The following is a 26,605-nucleotide window of genomic DNA, read 5'->3' as shown; positions in this document are numbered from 1 at the left end:
ATGTACCGCCCGAGATCACTGAGCTTCAGAATCAATTTTCGACTGGTATGATTGTAGGTGATAATGTCCGACGTGCTTTAGAGCGTCTGTTATCTTTTCGATCTACAGTGCAACCTCGAGCATTGTTTAAGGACGCCACTGAGGAGTGGATGGCACAGTTCCTCTAAATGGCCAATTTGGAAAGGATCGTTGTGATTTTAGCTGTTAAGTCTAATCTGGGGGGGGAAATTAAATTTCAGATCTTGTTGCCCTCACACACCTGTTAGGGTGTCATGCTTCATCATTGGGCGCTCCTCGTCGGACCGGCGCTGCAATGTCCAACGGGCCTGGTGGCATCTTTAGCGGAGATCTTTTGATCTGAGAACGCCGTTCATGTGAAGACCATGTGTGTGACTGTGGAGGGTAATAGCTCCTAAAGAATGTGGGGATTTGAAAAAACTAAAATAGACCCTGGCCCCTCAATAGTTTTAATTAGGTTAAGTAGGGCTGGGACTAAATAAAACCAGGGAGGCTACTCAGGTGATTCTAGGTATCAGGGTAGCCTATAGTTGACAGGGGTCAACATGTTTCGTGTCAAGGATGCTCAAAATCGAGCGACACTTCTTCAGGACCGTGGGACCAACTCTAAGTACATGTACCACAATTCTTATAAAGGGGTATCTGGGGTCAACCACACGTAATGCTGAACCTAAATATGGTCCAGAATTGAAGGCTCCGCCTAAACAGAGGGAGACAAAAGGTAGAGGACAAGCAGAAGCCACCCATTAACAGCTTGGTAAAGAGAAAAAGGTCCAAACATCACGAAGAGGTGTCAATTAACTCCTCCAATAGGACCAAGGTTTTTACTCTCAATGACGAACTAGTAAGAGAGAAACCATTCAAAAATATATATAAAAGCTAGTACACGTAAAACACAAATGAGTTAAGTCAAGCAGTAATAAAAGACTAAATTAGCCTTACATGCCACAGGGGGTTTCCAGGATATCAGTTCTTACCTCAGGATGAGGGGGTCAGAGCTTCATAGGTGAAGGAGTAGCAACCGGACCACTGGAACGGTCCCACTATAATAAAGATATAACAGAGGCATCGCAGGATAACATGCTGTACAACACGTGAATAAGATCCTCTATCAATACTATGAGCGTGGGAGGTGTTCCTCGGAGTGGTCAATATGCTACTTAATTCGAATCTGTTCTCTCCTCACATCAAGGAAAATGCAAGGTCCGAGGTGGTGGGGGCTAGGTGGTCTAGCACACACTCGTGACGATTGGTGTCTGGATAGCAAGTGACGACTATCATGGAACTCCGTGAGTGGGGACCGAAACAATATTACAAGGTCCGAGGTGGTGGGGTGCGCGGCGGTGTAACACACACTCGTGGAAGAAGGTGTCCGGATAGCAATAGACTGACACGATAAGCGATGTAAACTATAGGTGCAGTATTTGGGGGGAGGTGCCTCCGGTTAAAAAGAGCTTAAAAGTTCTGGTGATAAAGAAACACAAGCACCCTCAGGAGAGAGTAATAGATAGTAACGGACCCCTATCGGGTTGAATACTGTGACCGGACACGTAAAAGCAGTACAAAGACATAAGCGGAGAGCGTGGTGCTGGTGATTAACCCTCGACTAGAACTCCGATCGGGACTCCGTGGTGAAAGCGTACCGTATAGTAAACGTAACTATAGACTTACCCGAAAGTGGCGGAGGGCAGGCCGAAACAGGACGTGTCTGCTCCTCACCTGAATATTACCGGTACTGGAGTTACTTCCTGTATTTGATTGACAACTTCGTTGCGAGGTCTCGCGAGACTTATCGGGAGGGAGACATCTTGTCCCGAGAGTGGTGCCTGACCTAGGAATAGGAAACCCTTTGCGAGCTATGATGGTATGTTACGAGGAAGATGTTATCGTAGGGGTACCACGCTTTATCATTACAGATTGTTGTACTTAGATGAAGCCATATTGGTTAGCACACATCAGGATATTAAAAGTGGCGTATTACAAGCCCAATTTCAGCGGAGGGTATACGGGGCTAATATTGGCTGTGTAGTTATAGGTGACACTCTGGTAGAATCCAGAGGGTGCTCTCCCAAACACAAATGGCAAGGTGTATATGGAGAAACATAACATCAATGCCCAGGGGAGGAGACGTTATTTAAGTATACAATACACCGGGTATAGCTATGTAATATATACCGATGGGTTATAGACACATGTTTATATACATGTTATTTCTATGTATGTATAAAGACACGGGGTTCTGATAAAGAATCACAAAATATCAATAGTGGCCTCGAGATGTGCCACCCCCGTCCATGGTAGCAGAGGTGTGGTACCGACAGAACCAAGTGTGGTATGTGTGATATCAAGTTAGGTCTGTCCACGGGATTTCATCATTAAGACCCCTTTCTTGAGTGGATAAGCGAAAAATCCATCTCTGTTCAGTTTCAAAAAGTTTATCGTGAGACCATGAAGGATTGCTTTCAATCACGGTCCACTGTAAGTCATTGTATCCATGTGGGTGAGTGAGGTAGTGTGTACTCAGTTTTGTCGTGGATCTTCCACACCGTATGTTGCTACGGTGTTCCATAATCCTTGTCTTCACTGGGCGTGTTGTCATGCCGACGTATCTTAATTTACAGGGGCATGTAATCAAATACACGCAATTGCTGGAATTACAGTTAGTATGATTTTTCTGAGTCCAGACTTTGCCTGTTTCAAGAACAAGCTCTTTGGTTGCCTTGGTAAGGTCACAAACTCCACATAGACCGCAGGGGTAATGTCCACGTACAGGATCCATATCCCACAAGGTCCTTTGTTTTGTTGGTTTTTCAATCTTAGGACGGGTATCTACTAGGATGTCACGTAAGTTACTTGTGCGTTTATTTGCAAATCTTGGAGGGGGTAGGGTCACTTTTCCTGTAGTCAAGATCTTCCAGTTCTTTTTGATGATCTTCTGGATCATGTTTGATTCTGGTGTGAACGTTGTCACGCATGTCAGTGATTCATCAGTTTGCTCTATTTTTGGTTCCAGCAGAGACTCTCGGTTGTTGTTGAGTGCTCGTTTGTTAGATCTTTTTATGATAGATGTGGGGTAGTCCCGAGTCTTTAAGTGGTGACTGAGAATGGCCGCTTCCTTTTTGTAATCGCTGGTCTTTTCGCAATTCCTGCGGAGACGGAGGAACTGTCCGAAGGGCAGGTTGTCCCTTAAGGCTTTTGGATGGTAGCTTCCATATAATAATAAGCTATTCCGATCTGTGGGTTTCTTGAAAGTCTTGGTTGATAACCCGCCATCTTGTAAGATCATGGTAAGGTCTAGGAAGTGGATCTCTGTGTATGATACAGACCGGGTAAACCTCAAGTATGGATCTAGGGAGTTGACCCACGTGAAGAATCTGTCACACGTCTCGCTGTCACCTTGCCATAGGATCAGGATGTTGTCGTGGAAGAAAGCCCGTAGGCGTATCTTTCTAAAGAAGTTGTGGAGTTCTTTGTGTAGGAGAAAATGATCCACACGTGGAGTAGGTACGAATCCTAGACCCCTATTTAGAGCTTTTGTTTCAGTGGGCGTAAGATTTTTGTTTGATAGATTGACCACTAGGTTTTGTTGTTCTTCCTGCTCCTCAATTCCATTCGTTCCTGCTGTTGGGGAATGGGTTGGTCCTGCCATTGGACTTGTTTGGGTTGACCGTTAGTTAGTATGATTTTTCTGAGTCCAGACTTTGCCTGTTTCAAGAACAAGCTCTTTGGTTGCCTTGGTAAGGTCACAAACTCCGCATAGACCGCAGGGGTAATGTCCACGTACAGGATCCATATCCCACAAGGTCCTTTGTTTTGTTGGTTTTTCAATCTTAGGACGGGTATCTACTAGGATGTCACGTAAGTTACTTGTGCGTTTATTTGCAAATCTTGGAGGGGGTAGGGTCACTTTTCCTGTAGTCAAGATCTTCCAGTTCTTTTTGATGATCTTCTGGATCATGTTTGATTCTGGTGTGAACGTTGTCACGCATGTCAGTGATTCATCAGTTTGCTCTATTTTTGGTTCCAGCAGAGACTCTCGGTTGTTGTTGAGTGCTCGTTTGTTAGATCTTTTTATGATAGATGTGGGGTAGTCCCGAGTCTTTAAGTGGTGACTGAGAATGGCCGCTTCCTTTTTGTAATCGCTGGTCTTTTCGCAATTCCTGCGGAGACGGAGGAACTGTCCGAAGGGCAGGTTGTCCCTTAAGGCTTTTGGATGGTAGCTTCCATATAATAATAAGCTATTCCGATCTGTGGGTTTCTTGAAAGTCTTGGTTGATAACCCGCCATCTTGTAAGATCATGGTAAGGTCTAGGAAGTGGATCTCTGTGTATGATACAGACCGGGTAAACCTCAAGTATGGATCTAGGGAGTTGACCCACGTGAAGAATCTGTCACACGTCTCGCTGTCACCTTGCCATAGGATCAGGATGTCGTCGATGTAGCGTTTCCACAATACAATGTTGTCGCGAAAGATGTTGTCTGTCAGGTGAAGACGTTCGAAATCAGCTACATAGAGACAGGCCAGGCTTGGAGCAAAGGTACTGCCCATACAAGTACCTTGGGTTTGGTGGAAGAACTGGTCTTTGAATTGGAAGTAACTCTCACACATGGCTATCGTTGCGCACTCCATAATGAACGACACTGGTGTAGTTGAGGTCCAGTTTTCTTTTAGGAGAAGTTCCTCAATCACTCTAAGGGTTTCTGTTTGAGGAATATTCGTATAGAGTGCCTCCACATCTAATGTCATAAGGAGGTCCACTTGGTTGTTGGTATTGAACTCTGATATGACATTCAGAACATCCCTTGTGTCCTGTAGGTATGATGGTATGCGTTTCACTAAGGGACGAAGGAAGTGATCGCAAAATTTGCTAAGGGGTTCCAATACTGAGCCGATCCCTGACACTATAGGGCGTCCAGGGGGTGGATTTTGGCCTTTGTGAATCTTGGGGAGCGTATAAACCGCTGGTATGCGTGGTTGTAAGTTCACCAGGAAGGCGGCCTCGTTTCTGGAAATCCAGCCCTGAGTTTCTGCTGACTCCGCGATAGATTTTATCCTCGTCAGCAATTTCCCTGTAGGGTCCGCATTTATTCTCTTGTAGTACTTTTCTTGTGAGAGTTGGCGTAAGCACTCGTTGTCATAATCTGTAGTATTCATTAAGACAATGGCACCACCCTTGTCTGCCGGTTTGATTGTAATGGTAGGATCTTCGTTAAGGATCTTTATAGCCTCTCTCTCAGCTTTTGGAAAGTTGTCATAATGTGGCCTTGTGGGAATGGTATTCATTTCTTTCAATACTGCTTGTTCAAAGGTTAACACCTCATGGGGAACAATCCCATCATGTGGTGTGAATGTCGAAGGTGGACGCAGGCCTGAATCCATTGATTCCTGGGGGGTCTTACCTTGGAAGAAAGCCCGTAGGCGTATCTTTCTAAAGAAGTTGTGGAGTTCTTTGTGTAGGAGAAAATGATCCACACGTGGAGTAGGTACGAATCCTAGACCCCTATTTAGAGCTTTTGTTTCAGTGGGCGTAAGATTTTTGTTTGATAGATTGACCACTAGGTTTTGTTGTTCTTCCTGCTCCTCAATTCCATTCGTTCCTGCTGTTGGGGAATGGGTTGGTCCTGCCATTGGACTTGTTTGGGTTGACCGTCTCGTCTTCTGCCTCTTCCCCTGCCCCGGCCTCTTCCTAAAAAAGGCTGCTGGTTCTGGTTGAAATGGTACATGGGTGCGGGCATGTGGTACATCGGATTCCAAGGCGGTTGTTGGCCATAGAAGGGATTCATTGGTATCCATACATGGGTGGTGGTGGTTGTCCCCAATTCTTCTTCAGGTTAGAACGGCTTTCATTGCTCGATGTACTACTGTTGGAGTTGTAGCGTGGTCTGCTCTCTACCGAGCTGCCATCTGAGGAGTCTTCGCCACTGGGCGCTTGGTAATCTTCCTTGATATAGAGATACACTTTCTCCTTATCAAATCTCTTTATATCTTTTTGCAGTTTTGCGATTTTCTGACGCATAAGATGATTCTTGTGATCATCTATCTCGGCATTGATTTCTGTTAGCCTACTTTTGTAAGCGGTGATGTTAATAGAGGCTTTTAGGTTGTTTTCCGCGATGGTAATTTCAATAAGTAGTTTGTCAGCCAGACGTTTAGCAGTATTAATGATCAGGATCAACCAGTCCCTGCTGCACTTCCAAGCCACCAGGGACCATTCTTTTCGGAACCCAATGTCTTCCAGGAAGATTCTAGGAGCGTTGGTGACCAGTAGGCCGTTCGGAGCGATGTTTGCCCTCAAGTATTCTGTCATCATTGCACCGTGAAGTGCAATCTTAGTATGTAATTTTTTCTGATTTGTAATAGAGTTCCAGTCTTCAGTGGTACTGCAGGATGGAGTGCTGCTGTCAGTTTGCAGTAGGGAAGGGGCCCGTAGGATTTCCGACACCATATCGTCAGAGAAACTTAGCCCATGATTATCCATGGTGAGAAGTTGAAGATGTATCCCTGGGCGTTGGAAATAGGGAATACGTTTCTGCTTGAAACTCAGAGTGGTTGCTGGTACAGAGTCGGACGTGGTACTAGCTCAAATATGGGAATGTTAAGGTCCCTCGGCAACAATGCCGTGCATAGACATGTAATCAGGAGAGGGGGGACGGGAGAGCTGGTTATTTAGAGAGGTCCTGTTCTAATGCTCCCGGGGGTCTACGTAGGAAAAACAGGTAAGAGCAGTTCCTCTAAATGGCCAATTTGGAAAGGATCGTTGTGATTTTAGCTGTTAAGTCTAATCTGGGGGGGGGAAATTAAATTTCAGATCTTGTTGCCCTCACACACCTGTTAGGGTGTCATGCTTCATCATTGGGCGCTCCTCGTCGGACCGGCGCTGCAATGTCCAACGGGCCTGGTGGCATCTTTAGCGGAGATCTTTTGATCTGAGAACGCCGTTCATGTGAAGACCATGTGTGTGACTGTGGAGGGTAATAGCTCCTAAAGAATGTGGGGATTTGAAAAAACTAAAATAGACCCTGGCCCCTCAATAGTTTTAATTAGGTTAAGTAGGGCTGGGACTAAATAAAACCAGGGAGGCTACTCAGGTGATTCTAGGTATCAGGGTAGCCTATAGTTGACAGGGGTCAACATGTTTCGTGTCAAGGATGCTCAAAATCGAGCGACACTTCTTCAGGACCGTGGGACCAACTCTAAGTACATGTACCATAATTCTTATAAAGGGGTATCTGGGGTCAACCACACGTAATGCTGAACCTAAATATGGTCCAGAATTGAAGGCTCCGCCTAAACAGAGGGAGACAAAAGGTAGAGGACAAGCAGAAGCCACCCATTAACAGCTTGGTAAAGAGAAAAAGGTCCAAACATCACGAAGAGGTGTCAATTAACTCCTCCAATAGGACCAAGGTTTTTACTCTCAATGACGAACTAGTAAGAGAGAAACCATTAAAAAATATATATAAAAGCTAGTACACGTAAAACACAAATGAGTTAAGTCAAGCAGTAATAAAAGACTAAATTAGCCTTACATGCCACAGGGGGTTTCCAGGATATCAGTTCTTACCTCAGGATGAGGGGGTCAGAGCTTCATAGGTGAAGGAGTAGCAACCGGACCAATGGAACGGTCCCACTATAATAAAGATATAACAGAGGCATCGCAGGATAACATGCTGTACAACACGTGAATAAGATCCTCTATCAATACTATGAGCGTGGGAGGTGTTGCTCGGAGTGGTCAATATGCTACTTAATTCGAATCTGTTCTCTCCTCACATCAAGGAAAATGCAAGGTCCGAGGTGGTAGGGGCTAGGTGGTCTAGCACACACTCGTGACGATTGGTGTCTGGATAGCAAGTGACGACTATCATGGAACTCCGTGAGTGGGGACCGAAACAATATTACAAGGTCCGAGGTGGTGGGGTGCGCGGCGGTGTAACACACACTCGTGGAAGAAGGTGTCCGGATAGCAATAGACTGACACGATAAGCGATGTAAACTATAGGTGCAGTATCTGGGGGGAGGTGCCTCCGGTTAAAAAGAGCTTAAAAGTTCTGGTGATAAAGAAACACAAGCACCCTCAGGAGAGAGTAATAGATAGTAACGGACCCCTATCGGGTTGAATACTGTGACCGGACACGTAAAAGCAGTACAAAGACATAAGCGGAGAGCGTGGTGCTGGTGATTAACCCTCGACTAGAACTCCGATCGGGACTCCGTGGTGAAAGCGTACCGTATAGTAAACGTAACTATAGACTTACCCGAAAGTGGCGGAGGGCAGGCCGAAACAGGACGTGTCTGCTCCTCACCTGAATATTACCGGTACTGGAGTTACTTCCTGTATTTGACCGACAACTTCGTTGCGAGGTCTCGCGAGACTTATCGGGAGGGAGACATCTTGTCCCGAGAGTGGTGCCTGACCTAGGAATAGGAAACCCTTTGCGAGCTATGATGGTATGTTACGAGGAAGATGTAATCGTAGGGGTACCACGCTTTATCATTACAGATTGTTGTACTTAGATGAAGCCATATTGGTTAGCACACATCAGGATATTAAAAGTGGCGTATTGCAAGCCCAATTTCAGCGGAGGGTATACGGGGCTAATATTGGCTGTGTAGTTATAGGTGACACTCTGGTAGAATCCAGAGGGTGCTCTCCCAAACACAAATGGCAAGGTGTATATGGAGAAACATAACATCAATGCCCAGGGGAGGAGACGTTATTTAAGTATACAATACACCGGGTATAGCTATGTAATATATACCGATGGGTTATAGACACATGTTTATATACATGTTATTTCTATGTATGTATAAAGACACGGGGTTCTGATAAAGAATCACAAACTATCAATAGTGGCCTCGAGATGTGCCACCCCCGTCCATGGTAGCAGAAGTGTGGTACCGACAGAACCAAGTGTGGTATGTGTGATATCAAGTTAGTTCTGTCCACGGGATTTCATCATTAAGACCCCTTTCTTGAGTGGATAAGCGAAAAATCCATCTCTGTTCAGTTTCAAAAAGTTTATCGTGAGACCATGAAGGATTGCTTTCAATCACGGTCCACTGTAAGTCATTGTCTCCATGTGGGTGAGTGAGGTAGTGTGTACTCAGTTTTGTCGTGGATCTTCCACACCGTATGTTGCTACGGTGTTCCATAATCCTTGTCTTCACTGGGCGTGTTGTCATGCCGACGTATCTTAATTTACAGGGGCATGTAATCAAATACACGCAATTGCTGGAATTGCAGTTAGTATGATTTTTCTGAGTCCAGACTTTGCCTGTTTCAAGAACAAGCTCTTTGGTTGCCTTGGTAAGGTCACAAACTCCGCATAGACCGCAGGGGTAATGTCCACGTACAGGATCCATATCCCACAAGGTCCTTTGTTTTGTTGGTTTTTCAATCTTAGGACGGGTATGTACTAGGATGTCACGTAAGTTACTTGTGCGTTTATTTGCAAATCTTGGAGGGGGTAGGGTCACTTTTCCTGTAGTCAAGATCTTCCAGTTCTTTTTGATGATCTTCTGGATCATGTTTGATTCTGGTGTGAACGTTGTCACGCATGTCAGTGATTCATCAGTTTGCTCTATTTTTGGTTCCAGCAGAGACTCTCGGTTGTTGTTAAGTGCTCGTTTGTTAGATCTTTTTATGATAGATGTGGGGTAGTCCCGAGTCTTTAAGTGGTGACGTTTACTATACGGTACGCTTTCACCACGGAGTCCCGATCGGAGTTCTAGTCGAGGGTTAATCACCAGCACCACGCTCTCCGCTTATGTCTTTGTACTGCTTTTACGTGTCCGGTCACAGTATTCAACCCGATAGGGGTCCGTTACTATCTATTACTCTCTCCTGAGGGTGCTTGTGTTTCTTTATCACCAGAACTTTTAAGCTCTTTTTAACCGGAGGCACCTCCCCCCAGATACTGCACCTATAGTTTACATCGCTTATCGTGTCAGTCTATTGCTATCCGGACACCTTCTTCCACGAGTGTGTGTTACACCGCCGCGCACCCCACCACCTCGGACCTTGTAATATTGTTTCGGTCCCCACTCACGGAGTTCCATGATAGTCGTCACTTGCTATCCAGACACCAATCGTCACGAGTGTGTGCTAGACCACCTAGCCCCTACCACCTCGGACCTTGCATTTTCCTTGATGTGAGGAGAGAACAGATTCGAATTAAGTAGCATATTGACCACTCCGAGCAACACCTCCCATGCTCATAGTATTGATAGAGGATCTTATTCACGTGTTGTACAGCATGTTATCCTGCGATGCCTCTGTTATATCTTTATTATAGTGGGACCGTTCCAGTGGTCCGGTTGCTACTCCTTCACCTATGAAGCTCTGACCCCCTCATCCTGAGGTAAGAACTGATATCCTGGAAACCCCCTATGGCATGTAAGGCTAATTTAGTATTTTATTACTGCTTGACTTAACTCATTTGTGTTTTACGTGTACTAGCTTTTATATATATTTTTGAATGGTTTCTCTCTTACTAGTTCGTCATTGAGAGTAAAAACCTTGGTCCTATTGGAGGAGTTAATTGACACCTCTTCGTGATGTTTGGACCTTTTTCTCTTTACCAAGCTGTTAATGGGTGGCTTCTGCTTGTCCTCTACCTTTTGTCTCCCTCTGTTTAGGCGGAGCCTTCAATTCTGGACCATATTTAGGTTCAGCATTACGTGTGGTTGACCCCAGATACCCCTTTATAAGAATTGTGGTACATGTACTTAGAGTTGGTCCCACGGTCCTGAAGAAGTGTCGCTCGATTTTGAGCATCCTTGACACGAAACATGTTGACCCCTGTCAACTATAGGCTACCCTGATACCTAGAATCACCTGAGTAGCCTCCCTGGTTTTATTTAGTCCCAGCCCTACTTAACCTAATTAAAACTATTGAGGGGCCAGGGTCTATTTTAGTTTTTTCAAATCCCCACATTCTTTAGGAGCTATTACCCTCCACAGTCACACACATGGTCTTCACATGAACGGCGTTCTCAGATCAAAAGATCTCCACTAAAGATGACACCAGGCCCGTTGGACATTGCAGCGCCGGTCCGACGAGGAGCGCCCAATGATGAAGCATGACACCCTAACAGGTGTGTGAGGGCAACAAGATCTGAAATTTAATTTCCCCCCCCAGATTAGACTTAACAGCTAAAATCACAACGATCCTTTCCAAATTGGCCATTTAGAGGAACTGCTCTTACCTGTTTTTCCTACGTAGACCCCCGGGAGCATTAGAACAGGACCTCTCTAAATAACCAGCTCTCCTGTCCCCCCTCTCCTGATTACATGAGTGGATGGCACAACCAGGTCAGTATCCTATGCGGGAAGTTCCCCCAGTATGGATGCCAGGTGATCCTGCTGCTAATCCTGCTATTCCACCACATTTCCAGAGAGTTTGGATACACCTCCCGTGGAAGCGATCGGAAGTTTTGCAGGTAAAGCAAACCTTGCCTGACCCCCGCAAAAATCCTGCAGGTTATTATAAGGAGTTGTCCCAATTAGTGGATGCTACTGTCATGAACCTTGCCGATATTGACATGTTGTTTGGTAATGTAGTACCTCAACCGATTTGGGCGAAAATTCGTCAAGAGAATCACGCAGCTGAGTTAGGCGGTGATTGGGCTGCTCTTGCGGCGGCTGATGGACGGCAAGTTGGTGGGGCTAAACCTGAACAGCTCATTGAGAATCTGCCCCAGAGGATAATTACACTTATGAAGACACTTATGCCAGCTATACGCGTTAATTGGGACAAATTGTCTGCGTGCAAGCAAAAGAAGGATGAGAGTGTCTCCGATTTCTTTACGAGATTTGAGGAGGCATTTATTGATCATAGTGGTCAGGATATGAGCTCTGAGGGAGGTCAGCGGTTGTTCGTTGATAAATTTGTATCGAATTTGTTGCCTGAACTGAGCAACAAGTTGAAGAATTCTGAAAGTTTGTGGGCCGTTTCTACCACTGCTCAGATATTAGCCACAGCCCAATACTACGAAAATAGAGAGAAAGAAGAAAGCGAACGCGCAGATAAGAAAACGAAGGATCTTAAAACAAAGGTTTTATTGCAGCAAGCGTATCCTCCGCGCTCGAATCAAAATGACTCGCAACAGCCAAATCGATTACAGCCGCAGTTTTCTAGATCGCAGTCGCGTACTGCCTCCTCTACACCTCGCTTTGTGTTGGGGTATAATCAATGTGCATATTGTAGGGGTGAGGGCCATTTGAAGTTTAATTGTCCAGTTTTGCGTGATCGGAACAATGGTGTTTCAGCTCGAGGAGGGCGTAGTGGTCCTCAACAAGCGTCACGTGGTAGAGGTCGCGGTGTTACTCAGAATCAGAATGAGCGTCTCGCCACCTCATCAGATTCGCAAAATTGCTTTGATCGGCGCGATCCATCGTCTGGTAGATTTGCACAGTATCATGTGGATGACTATTATGTTGAGCATGATGTTGATGCGGACGGTACTTACTAGGACAGCCATAGACAAAGAAAGGGAGTAGTATCAGTTCCGGTTCATCAGAGAGGGCCTTATGTCGCAGTCACGACATTGGGCGTAGTTGAGCCTTTTCTGTTGGACACTGGTGCGGCGAAAAGTTCCATCATGCATTCGAAACTCCCTGGCGCGCCTTTGTCTGGCTTAACGAATGTTTCCGTTGGATTCTCTGGCGCCCCTGTTAGCAATCCAGTTTCTAGCCCTTCGCCCCTTTCCATTGGGTCTTGTGAGTTGGAGGCTCCTTTGATTTTGACTACTGGTTGTGGTGAGAATCTTTTGGGCTTGGATTTGTTGAAACGGTTATATGCGACTTTGTACTGCTCTCCTGCGGGAGTGGAGCTTACGTTGGGTCAGAGAGTGATCTCTCCTATGTATTTGTCGACTGATAAGCTCCCACCGGAATTGAGTTCTCTTCCTGATTCTTTGTGGGCGACGGGTCCCAATGATGTGGGCCTGCTGGATATACCACCTTATGTCGTTCAATTGAAATCCAACGTGCGACTGCCACGCATTCCCCAGTATCGTATCTCTCTTGATGGTGAACGAGCACTATTAGCGATCATTTATGATTTGATCGATAAAGATGTCATCGAGGAAAAACGGGGTAACGTGTGTAATAGTCCTGTGTTACCTATTTTGAAATGAACTGATCCATCCAAGCCTCCCGTGTATCGTTTTGTTATTGATTTAAGGGAGGTGAATAAAATTGTTGTTCCACAGTTCCCCGTGGTGCCTGATATTACAGCTTTATTGACTCTGATTCCAGCCTCTGCATCGTGGTTCTCGGTAATCGATCTGAAGAATGCGTTCTTTAGCATTCCGATTGCTGAGGAAAGTAGAGATTTATTCGGTTTCTCATTAGGTGGTCGTAGCTTCAGGTTCAAACGCGCACCTCAGGGCTACTGTGAGAGTCCATCGATCTACAGCCAAGCTCTTAAGAGTCAACTTGATGCGTTTGTGTTGCCGGCTGGTGCGGCTTTGATTCAGTACGTTGATGATCTGTTGGTAGCTGCTGACACTGAACAGATTTGTAGAACTGCTACAGTGTCACTGTTACAGCATCTATGTGACTTACATCACAAAGTGTCACCTTCTAAACTGCAATATTGTTGTCAAGAAGTAACCTATCTAGGTCACTTATTGTCAAAGGCGGGAAGAAGGTTGACCCCTGAAAGAATTGCAGCAATTGCTCGAATGACTGTGCCAACAACTCAGAGAGATGTGCGTGCCTTTCTAGGTATCACGTCATACTGCAGGCAGTGGATCCCGAACTTTTCACTGTTAGCGAAGCCATTGATAGCTCTCACGTGCAAAGATGTTTCGACTCCTTTGCCATGGACGGAAGAATGTCAGAAAAGTTTTTCTGAACTACGTGATGCGTTGTGTTCGGCTCCTGTGTTAGGTACTCCTGATTACAGTAAGCCATTTACACGATACGTTCATGAGAGAGAAGGTTGTGCGTTGAGTGTTTTGACGCAGCAATTCGGTGGTAAGCAGCGTCCATGTGCATATTTTTCCTCGATTTTAGACCCGGTAGCTAGAGCGTTGCCAAGTTGCTTGAGGGCGACAGCGGCAGCTGCGGTGTCTATTCGACAATCCGCAGGTCTGGTCATGGATAATATGCTCATAGTGATGGTTCCCCATGCAGTTGACACTCTCCTGAATCGGACTAAAACTCAACATCTGACGAGTGCAAGGTTGTCCGGGTATGAGTTGACACTGTTGGCAAGTCATATACAGATTAAGCGTTGTAATGTACTGAATCCAGCGACATTGTTGCCGACTAATATGGAATCAGATGATGTACCACCACATGATTGTTATTTACGAACTGAGGAAGAAACGAAGGGTCGTGTGGACCTGAAAAACACTCCGTTGACAGATCCCGATGGCACTTTGTATGTTGATGGTTCATGTTTTAAGTTGCCGAATGGTGATGTGACGACTGCGTATGCTGTAGTGACGTTGAGCACGGTTGTGGAAACTGCGAGATTGAGTCAGAATTCAGCCCAAGCGGCAGAATTGATTGCGCTGAGAAGAGCGTGTGTTTTGTCTAAGGGAAAGCGAGTGAATGTGTTCACCGATAGTCGGTATGCATTCGGTGTTGCACATAGTTTTGGTCGATTGTGGAGAGAAAGAGGATTTATGACATCGCATGGTACGAAGATCCAACACGGGCAGCTCGTGAATGATCTTTTGGATGCACTTACATTGCCTAAACAGTTAGCGATCGTTAAATGTAGTGCGCATCGAAAGGTTACGGATGACGTTGGTCGTGGTAATGCGTTTGCGGACGAGATTGCCAAGGAAACGGCTAAGAATCTTGCAACCCGAATGTATGTTACGAGTTCAGTGAGGTGGCCGACGGAGACTGGTATGTGTGAAGACACTGTTGAGAGTGTGAAAGCAATTCAGAATGAGGCCACTGAGACTGAAAGGACCAAGTGGAACGAAAGCACGGGAAAGTTGGACATGCATGGATGTTGGGTTGACTTGTCGGAACGTCAGAGGTGGATGTTACCGGATGCGTTTGTATTAGCCGTCGTGACTATGGCTCATGGGTTGTCACACATTAGTGCGAAAGGTATATGCAAGTTATTGTCCCCTGTATGGAAGAACGATGGTATTGCTAAATGTGCTGAGAGGGTGGTTAAGAATTGTATGGTGTGTTTTATGCATAATCCTGGCAAGGGCACCCCCACTCCACCTGGTCATTTTGCTCCTCCTGCCTGTCCCTTTGAGGTTATCCAGCTGGACTTCATTCATATGGAGAGATGCAATAATCTGAAGTACGTTTTAGTTGTGGTTTGTGCGTTCTCCAGATGGATCGAGGCCTATCCTCTTAAGGATAAGACTGCCCTGTCCACAGCGAAAGTCCTACTGAAGGAATACTTCCCTCGGTATGGAATGCCACGGATTGTGTGGTCAGACAATGGAAGTGAGTTTGTGGGAAGTGTGATGCAGAGTGTGTGTAAGGGCCTTGGAATTCGACAGAAATTCCATAGCCCCAACCATCCTCAGGCAGCGGGTTTGGTTGAAGGGTACAATGGTACTCTGAAGCTGAAACTTGCAAAGATACAAGCTACCACTGGTTTATCATGGCCTGATGCCTTGCCTCTGGCTCTCTTATCAACCAGGGAGACTGTGCACTCTCGAGTAGGGCTTAGCCCATATGAGATTGTGTTCGGCCGCCCTGCGAACATTTGGGGAGTCCCGAGACCTAAGGCCTTTGATAGTCTTGAGTATCCAATGCTAATTGATTATCTTCATGATCTGACTGCTAAACTGAGGTTAATTCATCAACAGGTTTTTGAAGCTTTGCCGGCACAGACAGAGGATCCTGGACATCGGCTCCAACCGGGTGACTGGGTTGTTACCCGAAATTTTGGCAGAAAACGCAACTTGGAGCCGAGATTTGTGGGACCCTTCCAAGTACTATTGGCTACAAGGACTGCAGTTTGGTTGGAAGGCAGAAAGAACTGGGTACACGCCACCCATACCAAGAAAGTTCCGATCCCTTCCCCAGCAGATAGTTGGGTGAGAACTGGTATTGCGGCAACGGAAACCGAGACCCCTTTACGCTTTGTGCCGTTTAGCGATGCTCAACCTGTAGAAGACAATTCATTGCAGCCAGATACACCTGTTGGGTCGTCAGTTTGGGAGAACTCAAGGTCTGAGTTGTCATCTAATCGACTGAACACTGTTTCACCAGCTGAACAATTATTTGAAGAACAGACTCGACCTGGAAGAAATCGATATTTTCTTCGTCCACGTAACAGAGACTAATAAAAAAAATTCTTACATCCTCCTTTACTATTGCCATGAATATTAAGAATAATTACATCCTTTTCTGATTTTTGAGTTTCTTTTTATGTGTGCTTTTCACAGCTAAAGAGATTTGTATTAAGCTGAGTGTTTAGGAAAACCTATCATCCGGGTTAACCGTAGGGCCGTGCGGGTACTCCCTTCTGTTTAGCAGGTTTCTGACACTAGGTCGGTTACTTTTTTGTCGACTCCTGGGAACTCCTGGGAATTGATAATCGCTACTCAGAACGAAGTGCGTCAAGTACGTCACGGACGGTTTTTAGAGGATGGCATTCTCTAAGCTATTGGAAGTGGAAAGGATGTCGGCGCAAAGATCAAAATTGCATAAGATTGTACGAACGAAATGTTTTTTGTTTCAGGTATTCCTGCTGTTTCTGACTGTTTCTATGCTATTGGTGGGTGGAGTGTATTTTGGAATACAGTCGTTATTGCCTTCCATTTCACCTACTCTTTCTCCTAAACTAAGCTCTATTACCACTATTTCTCCACATTCCTTTCATCCTCTGCCCCAACATGAACAGGTTAGACGTGCGGAATTCATGAATAACTCCTTTGTTCAACTCCTACATCAGCATCAGTTGGTGATGAATACTACCAACTGTTGGGTGTGTGGGTTAATGCCACATACCATGGATAGAGGTATTCCGTATCTGGTTCTTCCTTATAGCTCCCAAGGGTCAGCTCGAGCATTCCAAACTATGTTCCGTAGTGCACTAGGTTCCTACCCCAGTCGAGAGCCGCGCTCTGCAAATTTCGGTCCTGGTCCGTACCACAAGCCTTTGGCGATAGCGATTGCTGATCTAGATAGAGATATTTTTGATGCATCGCTTATTCCAGATGAAGAGGTACAAGCCTATAAGGACCTGAGTGAGGCTGAGTATAGTATGTCAGTGGGTGATAGACAGCTTAAGAGCTCGTCTCCAATATGGATCGTACCCCACCTCGGTAATTTCTGCTTGAAAGGTCTTGGTCGAAATCCGAGAGCACAACTTGGGAACAGTGCTTGCACTGATACGTATGTTCTACCGATGCTCTCTTCCCCTGTTTTTCTGACTGCCAAGGGTACCTATTTTGTATCTTATGAACGTGCATATACATGGTTGCCCCGTGACTTCTCGGGTACCTGTTATTTTGCGAATCTTTTGCCACCGACTTTTACAGTTGCCTCAGACTATCACAAAACTAGAATTGTGAGAGGCGTTATTAGCGAAGAGGACCCTGCCGGTCAAGAAGCAGGAGACTTCTTTAAGGGTTTCTTGCCGTTTTGGGGACCTATGGTTAATAGTAGGAACCTAAGACAGTTGACCCGTGTGGTAGAGTCGACTGCCAACATAACTGCGAGTGCTCTTGGTAATTTAACAGCAGAACTTCAGGCGGATAGACTTATGACGTTGCAGAACCGTATGGTTCTAGACGTTGTTCTTGCGGATAGAGGTGGTGTGTGCAAAGTTATCCATTCGAGCTGTTGCATTTTGATTCCTGACAACGCTCCAACTGTTTACCAAGCCATCTCGAAGTTGCATAAGATCTCCGAGTCCATACACGTGGACGAAGGTGGTTGGACACTTCTAGGATGGTTTTGGGGCTTGATATCAACTTGGGGTTGGAAGATTCTGATGATCGTAGGGGTTGTTGTGACGTTTCTGTTCATGTGCTGTCTTTGTGTGCAGTGTGGCCCTGCCTTATGTGGCCTCTGTGCTACAACGTGTATAAGACGGCCATCTGTTACCAAGGAGACATTGATGGATAGAATGATGTTCCAGCAACAGCTGAACGATTTGATGAATATCGAAATCGACTCTGATCTTGACTAGTGCTTGCCTACATGAGGGCAAAAGGAGCGTCTGAGGTTCCGTGTGAATCGGAACGACACTTTTTGGGTGTGTTCGAATATGGACGAGTTTGGTATCTACGAACCGCAAATGACGAGTTTTGTGGGTGTACGCGTTTTCGCTACGCTACTATGTACGGTTCGCCTCATTCCTAGGTATGTCCATCCGAACCCTCGGGTTCCATTTTAGATGCGGCATCCATTTTGTTTCTTGCCCTCAAGTAGCCAGCGAACGGACCTTGTCCGCTCTGTGACCCTGGGATTCCCAAGCTTTCACGAAGGACACGTGCTTCTTTGAAGGTGTCTTTTATGATAAGGGAAATGACACGTCAAAGGCAGATGGCCCCGCTCGAGGCTCATCTTGCCGTGCCAGTCTATTGTTTCAGTCATGCATGCATTAGGCACGAGGTCTTTGATCCTGCAATCAAGTTTCCGTTATTACTCTCTACACTCTTTTCCAATCTGTTGTGCATCCTTGTTTTTCCTTTACATCTGTTTCTGTCCCTTCTCCTAATTCGTTTACAGTCAGAATGGAATGTGCTTAATGTGGGGATGATGTGCTTTTACAGTTGGGAACCGGCAATGTTGCTGTAATTATGTTCCGGGTTTCTGAAACATGAATGCGACCCTTTTGAAGTTTACTGTGGGAACTGAGTTGTAACCTTTTGTTCATCATGTTGTGCAATGACCAAAATGTGTATAAAAGGAGCGATCCACTTTCGCAATTCGAAGCAGTCTCTCAGAACCTACACGTTGTGTACTTCTTGCGATTTCTGTGTCCCTGCAGTAAATAAACGCTGATCTTTGACGCCGCAGGAAGTGTCCCGTGTCTCTGTGTTTTGTACGCCGGAACAGGTAACCCACGAAGGTTTCAGGTGTTGTCCCCTGGCACCGCTGGGCCTTAGAATAGCCCAGTCCTTCAGTATGACACAACTTTTAGGTATGATACTAAGGATACAATTGTTTTGTGAAGCAGGACATATACTATGTTTAAGCTTGGATGTGGGATGTTGCAAGAGGTAACTGCCTCATCTGATCTCTCAAAGATTTGTGGGACTTTTGCAACATTTTGACAGTCCTGATTGCATGAACTCCAGTGAGGTATGTCATAATCAATTTGCCATCTGAAAAGGCAGGTCACTTCCTCGAATGATGGGCCACACTTGATGAAGTTTCCTCATGTGAACCTTGGCTCTTTGGTTCTTATAGACCTGCAATTGATTAAGAACAAGTACATCTTATTTTACATGTGATATTTTTGGCATGAATTGTGCTTTTATTGATTTTTCACATAGCATATGTCCTGATCTGTGTCTAGTTTTTGAGAGGGTTTGTTGTTGGGAGGTAGTAGTGGTAACTTAATATCTGTATTGATTTGCTATGTGCTGATCATCATTGAGGCACATTTTTGGGCCTATTTCTTTTCAAGTAAATGTCATGGAGTATCAAATTGTGAGACTGAGCTTGTCCATATGGTCAACAGGTGTGACTATCCGTTATTTGCACATGATTATTTATTGAGTAGGCTGACCTTCTGGTAGTCCTTGTTGATGTACTGAAGAGGCTATTGGTAAAGGATCATTGTGGGACTTGTTGTATAGTTTAAGACAATGGTCATATGTATCAAGATTGTTGTCCTGTTGGTATCATAACTTTTGTCTTCTTAAATTTCATGATAACGTCCTTGCCTCCAGTACACACAAAGGTGAAATATTTATATGTTGACATTCATCTCTGTTTATCAGCTTGAAAAAGGACATTGATGAATAAGTATACAATTAGCATACTGATGTTTGCCCTTTGCAATTTATGACCAACAATAACCAGACATGACAGTGGATATTGACAATTAGTTGGGTCCATATGTAAAATGACAATGTGGTGGATGACATGTGTGGTGTACTGCACTACATGTTGGCTAATAAATATAGAACATCCTACAAATTGCAGAGTACTGAGTTGTGATCTTGAACAGTTGACTTGATAAATGTGAAGATATTGTACACATGCTTACATTCAATCCCTTATTCACAAGGAGGTTACTGATTGTAATACCAACCATGTATCGATCATTTTGTTTTGTCAGTCTCAAAATGACTATTTGGAGCAAGCAGTCATCCCCATTAGAAGCATTCGTTTTTCATTGTCACCCTGCACAACAACAAATGGAATGTGGAGAATTGCCTCTGTTTTGACACATATAATGCAAATGATGAGTGTCATATGTTGGAAAAGGCTGTCGAAAGCTGATTACACCATGTTGACAAACAAAGATTCCTATAGCCACGTATATGAATAGATGCCATTGGATTTGTTGTTGGCTTACTCTGTTGAGAAATCCCAGCCTAGATGTCATAAATCTTTGACTCCGAGTAAATTGTACAGTAGTTTTTTTGACATTACATAAATCATCCCGATCTTTGCCATGTTAGATGGCATATTTCCAATGCTCCACATTTTGACTTACGGGGCACTTTAACTTCCAAGTAGCTGACTCCCAGTTCACTGTGTAATTGACACACAGTGTATGTTATTTGACCATTTGTAGTTTACTATTAACTGAATGCAAGAGACATGTACAAGTGAGTCTGAATAATTGTTTTGATCCTAACTTGTCTTACACAGTATTTCACCTTCCCCTTACCTGTCACTTAGGTAATGCACCAAGGTATGTTTTTTAAACTGGTGAAGGTGTGGAGTAAATGTGCAACTGGCATATGTTTGTTGATAGGTCAGGATTCACCAGGCTTGCAATTTGTGTGCTCCCTGTTTTTCATTTTATATTATAATGAAAATCCACTCTGCTCTTTTACCATTTGGTGTCTGTTCTCACAGTGACTGATATTTGAATGCTTTTTATTCAAAGAAAAAATAGTATGCTATTTGATATACTCTCAGTCTTGATGCTTATCCTGCTCGTCTGATGATCAAACAGTGTTTTCTTGCCTCCTCCACACGGGAGGATAGGGAGTTTCCGTTAAGCTAAGACGCCTGAGTGCATGATTGTTTTAACCTGATGTAGCTCTCACATCTACTCGCAAGACCTTCATCATGCAAGTATTTAGAATGTGTAGTGAAACACAGTCATTGCTGTACAAAGTCATTCATTTTTAACTTAGGAGATATGGGACATCAGTGCTCTGACTTACGAATATGCCCTTTTTTATGTTATCTGTTCTCGCTATAGCTGGTGCTTATGTACTGTGTTTGTGTTGGTTCAGAGTTTTATTCATTCTAGAGTGTACTGTGTGTTTGGTCTATCCACGTTGTGGCTGTTCCTAAATAAGGGTCTCCTTTTCTTATTTCTACTCTTCAACAATGGATGCACTGGCTAAGGGCCACCTTGACGAACTGGTGCTTCAAATATGTTGTGGCAGATTGCTGCAGATCTTCCACATACTAGTTTTAAGAGAAACTGATTGTCATTAGTCTCTGACATTCAAATTTACCTTGCTTGCCTGCATGCTGCCAGTATTACGCTATCTGTGGTGTCCTTTTCATTGGCCATTGGATCTTAGCTTGTGTTCACCGTCCTCTGTTGCGCCAGACTTGGTACTGCTGTTGAGTCCTTTGCTGACCCATTATAGTAATTGTACTTTTGGCTTCTGACTTCTACACACTGGGAAGTTTGAGCCACTGGTATTACCAGAAGAGCGTGCATCAACACATGGCAGACTGATTGTGTGCTTGACTAGCATGGTTGCAGGTCATTTGTCACCTATCCCAGGATCAGCTGGAGATCAATCAGTAGTGGAATAATTTAAGGCATCTGAATCTGATGCTGGATTGCAGTCTCTGGCACTTCAATTCACTAATGTGACCATGGATTTATTATGGAGTCTGCTTTTGATATATCTTTGGCATATATTTAGCTTAATTGCCAAAATGCCCACTTTAATAGATTAAGCCTCATTATATGCAAGTAAAATGACTGACAATTTGGCAAACTATTCTGATGCATTAGCTATTTGACCAAGGGAAAGTGTACTCTCCTTTGTCATTGTTCCTAGTTCAGAATTGTATACCTATCTCTATGTGGATTTTGTTGTGGAAACAACTTTCACCGACATTATATTGCGATGCTTATTGACTATCATGTTAATGGACTTGGTGCATGTTGAGTTGTTTCGAGAATCACCAGGCAATGAGTACACACATGGTCTAAGATGTCAGACAACATTGCTCCATGCTCAACATATTGGTGAGGCACTACCACCTTTAACTTTTTTAGTGATACTACAGGGGTTAGAACAAACACAGATATTTGATGGTACATATGCTAATTTGTATATAACCCTCACTTCTCAGTGCAAAAGTTTAGTAGACAGACACTCAGCAGCGAGATGGATGTTTGAGTTGTATATGTGCATATAAGGGTACAGGGTCTGCTAGTGAGTCAAGATATATGTGTCTCTCCCTTTCATGCATGCTTTTATCTGTAAGGGGGCTTGGGGGAAGGATCATCTATCTCATGCATTGACAGACTTGTTACAGTTTACGTATCTTTTGCTATATAGACGTATTTTCAGTTATACATCATTGAGAATTATATGCCACATATACTGTATTCAAATGTAACCAATTTGGAGACATTCACAAAAATTGCAGGGTGTTTTTTGTACTGATGTTTTGTGAAAAGTATGCAACAATCATTCAAAGGGGGTGTCTTATTACATCTGTCCCAGGGTGTATTGAGAGTGTTGTGTACTGGGGTGCCAAATGACTGCCTCTTCAGGTGATGTTCAGGGACATATGAAATACTATAGCTATTATAATCCTGATACACACATACCGAGATGGGTATCTCTGACATGACTACAACTCCCACGAGGCCATGTTACTCCCACTTACAATTTGGGCTGTTGCAGGAACATATTGATGTTTGAGAACACAGAAAGTCGCATGTCGGGACGCTACAGGTGGACTTTCTGTGGTCTCGAGCATCAATATGTTCAAGAGCAGTGACCCTGCAGCAGCCTTATTTTCAAGTGGGAGTAACATGGCCTTCTAGGATTTGTGTTATATTGCATTTTCATCATGTTACACTTACTGTAGATTTATGTGCGACTATTGTTTTTGATATGCATTTGTGACTGCCCATGCACCTGATAATGTGTACCTTTTAAAGTAACTGGTCCACATTTCCTGTTTACGTGAGTGAGGAGTGGCCAGGACTCGGGATCCAAAAAGCTGGGGCTCTACTCTAATGATTTCATTCACCATAATAGTGAGCTACTGTGTGCAGAATGCAGGTTTTTTAGGAGATATGGTATTGGGGGGTAATTATCAAATAAGATGTGTACAAAGAAAAGGGTGATGTGGTGTATCGGTCTTGCATGCTGGAATGGGGACAGGGATGTGGCACACGTGGTTTGTGTGTGATACACATGTTGTGGGCAAATGGTATTCGGAGGGTGAATAATGGTAATGCTGATGAGGAAGATTTTAAATAATGGTGTTCAGAAAAATCTGAAAAAGGGATTGTGGTCTGATTTTTGTATCTGTTTTATAGGCTGGTAGGTCAACGTACCAATTTGTTATATTGTTTCATGTGAATAAGGTGTTTGAACCAGCCAATGGTTGCTTTTTATTTCAAATTTGAAATCGTGTTGTGATTTGTTGTTTATAACCATGGCATTAGAAGCTGGTGCAGGACCACCAATACCGGACCGCCGATGCTTTTTATTAATTGTAATACTCTCAGCAGTTGGACTTGCAGCACAGGCGGTGTCCGGCAGTGAACTGACGACATCTTTGGCAAGGCCAGTGCAGGACCACTGGCTGACCGGCCGAGCCGGCGGTGGTGGATCTGCAAGCGCTACTCTGAATAGGGCGGACGACCATCCATCAGCACAGCAGTGGCGCCGCACAGGAAGGTTTGCGCAATTTGGACCCCGTCACCCCTCAACTCTTAATCAGCCCCTTAGTGCTCTCCCAATCCACAAGTACTCCCCAGTTCGCATGATTTGGCAGCCCTCAATTGACACATGCTCAAGTAGCATGAAGTCTCCCTCTTAAGGCTTACTTATACACCATCTCTTGTTTGCCGCCATGCGGAGGACCATGCTGTCGAACCCAGAAATTGAAAACAACTCCTTCCAGAGCAGCCACATTAAACAGTTCTGAGTTTTTAAATCTTAGAAATGATTTGTAATACTGAGTCAAACTTAATTCAGGAATAGATAGGCCAGATAGAACTTCTTCATACATAGAAGCACATATTATTCTCCGTTGTAATTATCGTTAGCAACTTAATACAATAAAAGGTCAATAATTCACTCATTCATTGGAGCAGGGGTTGATATTAAACTCTGTTTTCGGATCAATATATACTTGTTTTAGTGTTTGCTATTTTTAAGATTCTCAGATACTTTTCGTATTGTTCATGTGATATTATTCCTCCCTCAAGCGGTAGAGTACATCTCTTTAATATGTGGACATTCAATATAATCTTTTTTAATCTGTATTTGTCGCCAATAATCAGGAATTAACCAAATGTATGTTAAGGGTACTTTTTTCTTTATGATTTATTGTTATTCTGACATAAATAAAATTGTTGTGGCATTTAGTTGCAAAAACCCAATAGATATGTAACACAAAAGTAAAAAAAAATCATAAATAAGAGCGTTCTCATGAAGATTTACAAAACTCAAGTAACACTTAATAGATACTCTGACAACTCTTATAAAGATACTTTCATAAGAACTACAACTTGCAATAAACAATAAAACTCTATATAATTTATTGCTGGAGAAACACATCTAAAACTTTGCACATTTCAAGAATGAGTTTCAAGAAGTTTGAAAGTACAGCAAACTTTCAGTTGAGATATCAAAAATTAAATATTTCATGTCTATGAACCTGCCTTACGGACTTTGATTGACATTGTATAATACGAATAGTTCCAAAGGTAGAATTCGCAGAAGCTCCATGTTTTTGAATTCTCATTCGCACAGTTTTCGATTGCTGTAGAAGGAAAAAAAAATGCATCAAAACCCATCTCAACACTTCTCCGCTCATGTTGAACAATCTCTCTAGACATGAATAGAACAAGTTCTGCAGAGTGTGTTTGCCTATACGGACAATATACAATGCATAATCATCACATCTTTTGTGAAGTGGATGAGATTTCGGCTTGCCTCTGTGCTCTCTCATTCTCTCTTTCTCTGCTGCTTCGGCCTGCAGACCTTGAACGAAAAAAAAAAACATATTTTCGTTACTTCTTGGAAATGAAAAATAATGAAGACCAGTATCGAAAAGAAAGCAACAAAAACTGAAAAGGAAAATAGGTAGCTTGACAAAATAAAAGACAAACGTCGCCAGAGTCTTATGTCGTCCTATGATTAAATGTTGTGCAGCTTTCATTTGACATCTCTTTGATCATTTTCCAAATCTATGGATAACAGATTCGATTCAAGTACTATTTGTTGGGTTCAGTTTTTTTCCCATGACGACCAACCATTCTTATGTAGTGTGCCGCTGTCTTTTTTCCTTTTCTTGACCCAAAAGGTAGACCCTCATTGGTTGGTGAGTCACAAAGCTGAATCCTTAAATAAAGTCTGGGCCGTGTCACAATGGTATTTTCTGGTGCAACTCAAAGCCTATTTAATGCGCCTGCAAACTGTAAAGTGAATTCATTTAACCAGATATCAGGGGTGTGGCTTCCCTTGGTGCAGCAGGTGCAGTGGCACCAGGCCATATAGGGGTGAGGGGCAAATTCAAACCTGATTATTGCTCACTTTTTAAATTCAAACAGCAGCTGTAAAGGTGTGGGGGGCATTTCCTTCCTTGCAGTAGGGCCCATGACTCAGTAGCTGCGCTAATGGGTCGAAGACATTCACTTTACCGCCTGCAAGTGTATAAAACAAGCGCATGGCTCTATGACTGAAAAGATATGTGGGGAGGAACTCCACCCCACTTCGGACGCACAGCGTTCAAATGGGCACATCAAAAATGCCACCAATTCTTGATGAATTGGTGGCATTTTTGATGTGCCCATTTGAACGCTGTGCGTCCGAAGTGGGGTGGAGTTCCGCCCCACATATCTTTATTTGTTTCCCATGTGGCTGGGCAGTCCACAATTTCGGGCCAGCACGCATTTAACAATTTAAGGAAATCAATCAAGGAAAAACTTGTGAATACGAGGTGTGCACTCTGTCATTGTCTTTGATCTATGACTGAAAAGGACATCATTATTCATCCGCGATTGTCCTCTAATAAGATGGGATGCTGAGCACAGGACCAAGAAATGAGTGAGGCACTCAAGGCAACATCCATAGTGTGGGTATGTTGTGGTCATTGTAATGCCTCTTTTTCATGGTTGTATAGGTTGGAAACGTCTTGCATCGTGCCAAGTGGGCTAGGGTGTTCAATTCTTCACGGATATCCACCCCAATGTACTAGGGTGGTTGAATGTACTTGTCAGGTTTGTC

Source organism: Triturus cristatus, chromosome 8 (assembly GCF_964204655.1).
Source record: "Triturus cristatus chromosome 8, aTriCri1.1, whole genome shotgun sequence".
Taxonomy (NCBI): Eukaryota; Metazoa; Chordata; class Amphibia; order Caudata; family Salamandridae; genus Triturus; species Triturus cristatus.
This window is presented reverse-complemented; position numbering follows the sequence as displayed.